Genomic DNA, 9,875 nt, shown 5'->3' with positions numbered 1-9,875 from the left:
CCTAGGGGTTGAGACAAATAGGTTGTTTCACAGAAGGAGCAGGAGAGAGGAGGTTAACACCCCCTGAGCACTTAGACCAGTCACTCATTTACCTCACCACTACCCTGTCATGCAGGTAGAATTACTCTATTAACAAATGCAGAAACTGAGCCCTTAGGGAGGTCAAATGACTTGCCCAAAGTCATCTAGCTACTTAATAGGAGAAATGAGCTGTGGACTCAGGCCCACAAGACTCGTGAGGCCATGTTCTTCTAAATGCTACCAAGTCATTGTCAGTATAGAACTTTCTGTGATGATAGAAATATTCCTTCTCCATTGCCACTAGCCATATAGGGCTACAAAGCACGTTTTAGTCAGCTTTTTCACTGCCATGATTGAAAGACCCAACCAGAACAACTGTAGAGGAGGGAAAGTTTATTTGAAGTCTCATAGTTTCAAAGATCTCAGTCCATTGAAGTTCAGCGCCATTCCTCAGGACTCCTGGGGAAGAGTGTAGAGGAAGGAGGTGCCTCACATGATGATCAGGAAGCAGACAGAGAGTTTCCACTTGCCAGAGACAAACAGGTGCCCCAACCATGCCCCAATGCCCACCTCCTCCAGACACAACCCACCAGCCTTCAGTTACCACTCAGTTAATCCCTACCAGGGGATTAATGCACTGATTGGGTTTAGACTCTTAAAACCCAGTCATTTCTCCTCTGAACCTTCTTGCATGGTCTCCCACATGAGCTTCTGGGTGACACCTCACATCCAAACCATAACAGAGCATTTGCAATGTTGCAGATGGTGCAACAGAGGAAATAAATCTTTCATTTATTTTTTATTAATTTGAATAACCTCATGGGGTTAGTGGTTATTCCATTGCACAGTGGAGGATTGTACAGTGTTGTATAAAAATGCCATAGGAGTGGAAATCTTTATCCAAAATAATCCTCAGGGGGAAAACGAGCAAACATCTGAGCAGTTTGTCATATCATTCATTAAACTTTTCTTAATGGAAATGCTGGCAGAATTCTTATCAACACTGTCTGAGTTAAAGACAATTAATCCACAGCCTCAGTTATTCAGATTTATTTTTTTTAAAATCTACAATATTTTTTTTTATTTTATTGTAAACAAATGGGATACATGTTGTTTCTCTGTACATGGCATAAAGGCATACCACTTGTGTAATCATAAATTTACATAGGGTAATGTTGTTTGATTCATTCTGTTATTTTGCCCTTCCCCCCACCCCTCCCACCCCTCTTTTCCCTCTATACAGTAGTTCCTTCCTCCATACTTGCCCCCCTCCCTAACCCTAACTCTAACCCTAACACTAACACTTCCCTCCCCCCATTATGTGTCATCATCCACTTCTTAGCGATATCATTCTTCCTTTGGCTTTTTGAGATTGGCTTATCTCACTTAGCATGATATTCTCCAATTTCATCCATTTGCCTGCAAATGCCATAATTTTATCATTCTTTATGGCTGAGTAATATTCCATTGTATATATATACCACAGCTTCTTTATCCACTCATCAATTGAAGGGCATCTAGGTTGGTTCCACAGTCTGGCTATTGTAAATTGAGCAGCTATGAACATTGATGTGGCTGTATCACTCTAGTATGCTGATTTTAAGTCCTTTGGGTATAGGCCGAGGAGTGGGATAGTTAGGTCAAATGATGGGTCCATTCCAAGTTTTCTAAGGAATCTCCACACTGCTTTCCAGAGTGGCTGCACTAATTTGCAGTCCCACCAGCAATGTATGAGTGTACCTTTCTCCCCACATCCTCGCCAACACCTGTTGTTGCTCGTATTCTTGATAATCGCCATTCTAATTGGGGTGAGATGAACTCTTAGGGTGGTTTTGATTTGCATTTCTCTTATTACTAGAGATGTTGAGCATTTTTCCATATGTTTGTTGATTGCTTGTAGATCTTCTTCTGTGAAGTGTCTATTCATTTCCTTAGCCATTTGTCGACTGGATTATTTGAATTCTTGGAGTAGAGTTTTTTGAATTCTTTATAGATTCTGGAGATTAGTGCTCTATCTGAAGTATGACTGGCAAAGATATTCTTCCACTCTGTAGGCTCTTTCTTCGCATTGCTGATAGTTTCCTTTGCTGAGAGAAAGCTTTTTAGTTTGAATCTATCCCAGTTATTGATTCTTGCTTTTATTTCTTGTGCTATGGGAGTCCTGTTAAGGAAGTCTGATCCTAAGCCAACAAGTTGAAGATCTGGACCTACTTTTTCTTCTATAATCTGCAGGGTCTCTGCTGATTCCGAGGTCCTTAATCCATTTTGAGTTTAGTTTTGTGCATGGTGAGAGATATGGGTTTAGTTTCATTCTGTTGCATATGGATTTCCAATTCTCCCAGCACCATTTGTTGAAGAGGCTATCTTTTCTCCATTGCATATTTTTGGCCCCTTTGTCTAGTACGAGAAAATTGTATTTATTTGGGTTTGTGTCCGTGTCCTCTATTCTGTACCATTGATCTACCTGTCTATTTTGGTACCAATACCATGCTGTTTTTGTTACTATTGCTTTGTAGTAGAGTTGAAGATCTGGTATTGCAATACCCCCTGTTTCACTCTTCCTGCTAAGGATTGCTTTAGCTATTCTGGGTTTCTTATTCTTCCAGATGAATTTCATAATTGCTTGCTCTATTTCTATAAGGTACATCATTGGGATTTTAATTGGAATTGCATTGAATCTGTATAGCACTTTAGGTACTATGGCCATTTTGACAATATTAATTCTTCCTATCCAAGAACATGGAAGATCTTTCCATCTTCTAAGGTGTTCTTTAATTTCTTTCTTTAGTGTTCTGTAGTTCTCATTGTAGAGGTCTTTCACCTCTTTTGTGAGATTGATTCCCAAGTATTTTTTTTTTTTGAGGCTATTGTGAATGGGGTAGTTTTCCTAATTTCTCTTTCTGAAGATTCATCAATTATGTATAAAAATGCGTTGGATTTATGAGCATTGATCTTGTAACCTGCTACTTTACTGAATTCACTTATGAGTTCTAAGAGTTTTCTGGTGGAATTTCCAGGTTCCTCTAAATATATAATCATGTCATCAGCGAACAGGGATAGTTTGAGTTCTTCTTTTCCAATTCGTATCCCTTTAATTTCTTTGGTTTGTCTAATTGCTCTGGCTAGAGTCTCAAGAACAATGTTGAATAGAAGTGGTGAAAGAGGGCATCCCTGCCTTGTTCCAGTTTTTAGGGGGAATGCTTTCAGTTTTTCACCATTTAGAATGATATTAGCCATGGGCTTAGCATAAATGGCCTTTACAATGTTAAGGAATGTTCCCACTACCCCAATTTTCTCTAGTGTTTTGAGCATGAAGGGGTGCTGTATTTTATCAAATGCTTTTTCTGCATCTATTGAAATAATCATGTGATTCTTGACTTTAAGTCTATTAACATGGTGAATTACGTTTATTGATTTCCTGACGTTGAACCAACCTTGCATCCCTGGGATGAAACCCACTTGATCATGGTGCACTATCTTTTTAATATGTTTTTGTATGCGATTTGCTAAAATTTTGTTGAGAATTTTTGTGTCAATGTTCATTAAGGATATTGGTCTGAAATTTTCTTTCCTCGATGTGTCTCTGTCTGGTTTAGGTATCAGTGTGATATTGGCTTCATAGAATGAGTTTGGGAGGGTTCCCTCCTCTTCTATTTTATGGAATACTTTGAGAAGTATTGGAATGAGCTCTTCTTTAAAGGTTTTGTAGAACTCGGCTGAGAACCCATCTGGTCCCAGACTTTTCTTTGTTGGTAGGCTTTTGATGACTTCTTCTATTTCAGTACTTGAAATTGGTCTATTTAAATTGTTTATGTCCTCCTCGTTCAGTTTAGGAATTCATATGTCTCTAGAAACCTATTGATGTCTTCGAAATTTTCTATTTTGTTGGAGTATAGATTTTCAAAATAGCTTCTAATTATGTTTTGTATTTCAATCCTGTCTGTTGTGATACTTCCTTGTTCATTTCGAATTTTAGTGATTTGGGTTTCCTCTAGTCTTCTCTTTGTTAGTGTGGCTAAAGGTTTATCGATTTTATTTATTCGAAGAACCAGCTATTTATTTTGTCAATTTTTTGTTTTGTTTCTTTTGTTTCAATTTCATTGATTTCAGCTCTGAGTTTAACTATTTCCTGTCTTCTACTATTTTTGGTGCTGGTCTGTTCTTCTTTTTCTAGGGCTTTGAGCTGTAGTGTTAGGTCGTTTATTTGTTGAGTTTTACTTCTTTTATTAAATGTGCTCCATGAAATAAATTTCCCTCTAAGTACTGCTTTCATAGTGTCCCAGAGATTTTGATATGATGTTTCTTTGTTCTCATTTACCTCTAAGAATTTTTTAATTTCCTTCCTAATATCTTCTGTTATCCATTCATCATATAAGAGCATATTGTTTAATCTCCAGATGTTGGAATAGTTTCTGTGTTTTACTCTTTCATTTATTTCTAACTTCAATCCATTATGATCTGATAGAATACATGCTAGTGTCTCTATCTTCTTGTATTTGCTAACATTAGCTTTGTGGCATAATATATGGTCTATTTTAGAGAAGGATCCATGTGCTGCTGAGAAGAAAGTGTATTCGCTCTTGGTTGGATGGTATATTCTATAAATGTCCATTAAGTCTAAATTATTGATTGTGTTATTGAGATCTATGGTTTCTTTGTTCAATTTTTGTCTGGAAGATCTGTCCAGTGGTGAGAGAGGCGTGTTAAAATCACCTAGTATTATTGTGTTATGGTATATTTGGTTTCTGAAATTGAGAAGGATTTGTTTGACATACATGGATGAGCCACTGTTTGGGGCATAGATGTTTATGATTGTTATATCTTGCTGATTTATGCTTCCCTTAAACAGTATGAAATGACCTTCTTTATCCCTTCTGACTAACTTTGGCTTGAAGTCCACATTATCTGAAATGAGGATGGATACTCCGGCTTTTTTGCTGAGTTCATGTGCATGGTATGTTTTTCCCCAACCTTTCACCTTTAGTCTATGGGTATCTTTTTCTATGAGGTGAGTCTCTTGCAGGCAACATATTGTTGGATCTTTCTTTTTAATCCAATCTGCCAGTCTATGTCTTTTGATTGATGAATTCAGGCCATTAACATTCAGGGTTATTATTGAGATGTGATTTGGTTTCCCGGTCATTTGGTTCATTTTTTAAATTTTATTTATTTATTTGTTTGACACAACTTGTTTCTTCCTTTATTTGACAATTCCTTTAGGATAATTCCTCCCTTTGCTGATTTGCTTCTTTGTTTTTCATCTCTTCCTCATGGAATATTTTGTTGAGAATGTTCTGTAATGCTGGCTTTCTTTTTGTAAATTCTTTTAGCTTTTGTTTATCATGGAAGGATTTTATTTCATCATCAAATTTGAAGGTAAGTTTTGCTGGGTATAAGATTCTTGGTTGGCATCCATTTTCTTTCAGGGCTTGAAAAATGTTGTTCCAGGCCCTTCTAGCTTTTAGGGTCTGGATTGAAAAATCTGCTGATATGCGTATTGGTTTCCCCCTGAATGTAATTTGGTTCTTTTCTCTCACAGCCTTTAAAATTCTGTCGTTATTTTGTATGTTAGGTATTTTCATTATAATGTGCCTTAGTGTGGGTCTGTTGTAATTGTGTGTATTTGGAGTCCTATAAGCCTCTTGAACTTGATTTTCCATTTCATTCTTCAGATTTGGGAAATTTTCTGATATTATTTCATTGAATAAATTGTTCATTCCTTTGGTTTGTTTTCTAGGCTTTCCTCAATCCCAATAATTCTTAAATTTGGCCTTTTCATGGTATCCCATAGTTCTTGTAGATTCTGTTCATGATTTCTTACCATCTTCTCTGTTTGTTCAACTTTGTTTTCAAGGTTAAATATTTTGTCTTCAATGTCTGAGGTTCTGTCTTCCAGGTGTTCTATCCTACTGGATATGCTTTCTATGGAGTTCTTAATTTGGTTTATTGTTGCCTTCATGTCAAGGATTTCTGTTTGGTTTTTTTTCAATATCTCTAACTCTTTATTGAAATGATCTTTTTCTTCCTGTATTTGCTCTTTTAACTGTCAATTGGTGCGATCATTCAATGCCTGCATTTGCTCTTTCATCTCATCATTCAGTGCGTGCATTTGCTCTTTCATCTCATCGTTTGCTTCCCTGATCACTTTAATTATGTACATTCTGAACTCCTTTTCTGTCATTTCTTCTGCCATGCTGTCATTGGGTTTTATTGATGTAACATCTAGATTTGTTTGCAGCATTTTCTTTCCTTGTTTTCTCATATTGTTCAGGTATCAGTGGACTGCTGAGATATTGCAGATTTTCTCTATTGACTTACAATGTCCCTGAAGATTTCTATATATATCCCCTCTTAGCCTTCAGTAGGCTGAAGTCTTCGAGGAAGTTGATAATGCGGTGCTCCACAAGGAAGCTGCCTCTCTAGGAGTGGTGGCCTTCAGGTGGGGTATATTCCCTGCTAGTGGGCAGAGGTGCCTCCACTTGTTGACCAATGGTCATCCAAAGGGGAACTAGGCTGCGGGCTGAGGCAAGGCCTGTTTGGGCCTATGTCTCTGGTTTTACCATCCTTGTGGGGAAACCTCACCCGGCAGGGAAGACTCACCCAGTGGGGAGGTCTCGCTGGTCAGTTCCCTCCTAGAGGTTCCCCTCAATTTACAGCTACCGCCTGGGCTGGGCTGCCTTCCTCTGCAAAGTTTCCAGGGGCCCGGCCCTACCTCCTGGGCCTGGGAGCCTCACCCTTCGCAGATGAATCTCCTTAGGCTGCCCCTCCTCAGAGAATCTGCCCTCAGGCCTGGAACCTTCGCTCCGCCCCTAAGCGTGTCTCTGTGGGGCTCTTCCACCAAAAAGCCTCCTAGATCCTGGGACCCTGCTCTGCACCTAATCGCCTGGCTATGTGGCCCCTCCTCTGAGCAGCCACCTGGGGCCCCGTACAATCGCTCTGAGTCCCAGAGACCCGCCACACGCCTCTTCCTCCAGACAGCCGCCCAGTATTCCGGTGCGGTCACTAGGAGTCCAAGCAACTCACTGCGTGCCTCCTCCTCCCACCGACCACCCGTAGCCTGGGGCAATCAATCACTCCAAGGCAAAATGACCCTCCCTGTTCCTCCTCCTCCTCCAGGTAACCCCCCGGGGTGTTCAGGAGCTGTCGCTCTGAGTGGCTCTGAATCCATGTGACCTGCTGCACGCCTCCTCTGGGCAGCTGCCCGGAGCTCTGGTGCGGCCACTGTAGACCAAGCGACCCACCTCGCTTCTCCTCCAGGCAGCCCCCCTGTGTTCAGGAGCGGTCGCTTTAAGTCCAAACAACTCACCACTCGCCTTCTCCTCTGAGCAGCCGCCTGGAGCTCGAATGCAGTCACTGCAAGTCCAAACGCCCTGCCGCGCTCCTCCTCCTCCTCCTCCTACTCCTCCGGGCAGGCCCCAGTGTTCAGAAGTGGTCTGAGTCCAAACAGCTCACCGCGCCGCTTCTCCTCTGGCAACTGCCTGTAGCTCTGGTGCAGTCACTTCGAATCCAAGCGGCCCCGCTCCTCCTCCTCCTCGTCCTCAGGGCAGGCCCCGGTGTTCAGAAGCGTCGCTCTAAGTCCAAACAGCTCGCTGCATGGCTTCTCCTCTGGCAACTGCCTGTAGCTCTGGTGTAGTCACTCCGAATCCAAGCGGCCGTGCTCCTCCTCCTCCTCCTCAGGGCAGGCCCCGGTGTTCTGAGTCCACACAGCTGTCCTCACCGCTCCTCCCCTAGGCAGCCTCCGGAGCCCCAGTGGTGGCTCTGAGTTCCAGCGCTGTGCTGAGCGGCCTCCTCTATGACGCTCCCAGTTGTCCGAGTTCACTGCTCCAGCAGGGGGAGGGGTGTCTCGCCAGCAGCTCTACTTCACAAAGTTCCCTGCATTCCAGGACTACCGCCCCATCCGGGATGCCTCCCCAATGGGAGAGACTCACCCAGCTGCTTTGAGTTGGTCCCAAGTCTCTCAATTTCTCCTCTTTTGAATCCTGAGTCCTGGAGCAACATGAAATGCAGCTACCCTCTAGGCCGCCATCTTGAAACCTCCTGAGTTATTCAGATTTAAAGAAGCCTGCCTTCCTGCAGTGGGAAGCCAGCAGAAGCCAGGGATGGCAGTTGCCAGGTGCCCTGTGCCACCAGCTAATGGACGGAGAGCAGTGAAGCTAATGGAACCATTCCCACAGGTCATCTTGTAGTCACTTGACAGACTTTAAAGTCACCCTGCCTTATTCATTCTAATCACTGTTCTTCTTAATATTAAAAGAACATAATCGCCAAGTGCAGTGGTGCATGCCTGTAATCCCAACAGCTCAGGAGTTGAGGTAGGAGGATCACAAGTTCAAAGCCACCTCAGCAACTTAGTGAGACCCTAAACAACTTAGCAAGACCTCGTCTCAAAATTAAAAATAAAAAAATGGGATGTTGCTCACTGGTTAGCACCCCTGTGTTAAATCCCCAGGACCAAAAAAAAAAAGGACATAATCATACCACATACACCATTGAGTTTTACCAGTAGCAATGAACATGGCAGTGATAATAGTAATCTAACATTACTCAGCCTTCTGCAGGTGGAGAAGATAACAGGGTATATCATCAGGTTAGTGTAACTGGCATCTGTCATTTGGCCATTCAGTGCCCGTTTAGATGGGAATCCCAACCCAAGGTCATGTTTAATAAGTCCCAGAACAAAAGAAGGACTCCCAACTAAAGGAACAATTAAATCAGACTTTGTCTTAATAGCAAACAGGATCCATCATGCAATCCTACTCCAAAATTTTATTATATGCCTTCTGAATTGCCTAAGGTTCAGGGCGCTTTTCAACAGAAAACCACAGCTGAGGTGGAGTAAAACCTCATCAGTGTATTCTGCAAAACCAGGGTTTCAATTAAAATCTTGAGCCAGAAGGAAGTTGGTGAAGTAAATAATGAAAGTGAGGAGCAGAGGGTCCCGGACAATCCCAAAGCCACCAAGAGAGCTAGGAGGAGTTCTGAAAGTTGGCTATGAGAGCCAGGGCAATGCAGAGCAACATGAAACAAAGAAAGATTAGCACAGGGAAGGAGAAACGTAAAAGGAGGCACAAAACAAGAACAGGGTTTTCTCTCCAGCACAACACACGTGATGAATCCAGTCTGTGTTCTGCATGATGGCTTTACATGCACTGGACTATCCTTGAAGACAGAACCTTCATATGTTTGGTTCATATCAGTCAAGGAGTCCACACCCCTCTGGGCACACATTAGACCCCTAAAATATAATCAGTCTGTGGTCACTGTGCTATAGTCTTTTCCATGGCACTGTTTCTCAAACTTTCATATGCATGTAAATCCCCTGTGTGACTTGTCAAAATGTGTTAGATTTTAAAATGTTGTTCAGTAGGTATGGAGTGAGGACTGAGATTCTGCATTTCTCACAAGTTCCCAGGAAAGTCAACATGCTGATCCTCAGACCATTTCAAACAATGGAGCCTTTATTTTTCTCTATTGATTTTCCTTTGTTGGCTCAGCCGATTGAGAATCACACCAGGACAATCCCAGAACTTCAGTTTGATCTCCATTAGTAGAATCACTCTGTATACAGCTGCAAGTTGAACCCACAGTTCTGGCAGGTTATCTTGTGTTTTGCACACACACACACACACACACACACACACACACACACACATACACACGTCAAGGGAAATACAAGTGGAAGAGGAAGAGATCACCATATCTATCATGTGCCCAGCTCATTCTAACTGGGCTGCCAAAGGACAGCCCAGTCATCAACAGCCCCAATTCTGTGCCTTCTGCCTCCCCAACATCTTCTGAGCCCTACTCTTTAGACATCAATTTTAGAATTGATTTCAGGTGAAGTCTCCTGAAGC

This window comes from Sciurus vulgaris (assembly GCF_902686455.1).
Source record: "Sciurus vulgaris genome assembly, chromosome: 15".
Lineage (NCBI taxonomy): Eukaryota > Metazoa > Chordata > Mammalia > Rodentia > Sciuridae > Sciurus > Sciurus vulgaris.
The sequence above is the reverse complement of the archived record's forward strand: the minus strand, read 5'-3'. Positions refer to the sequence as shown.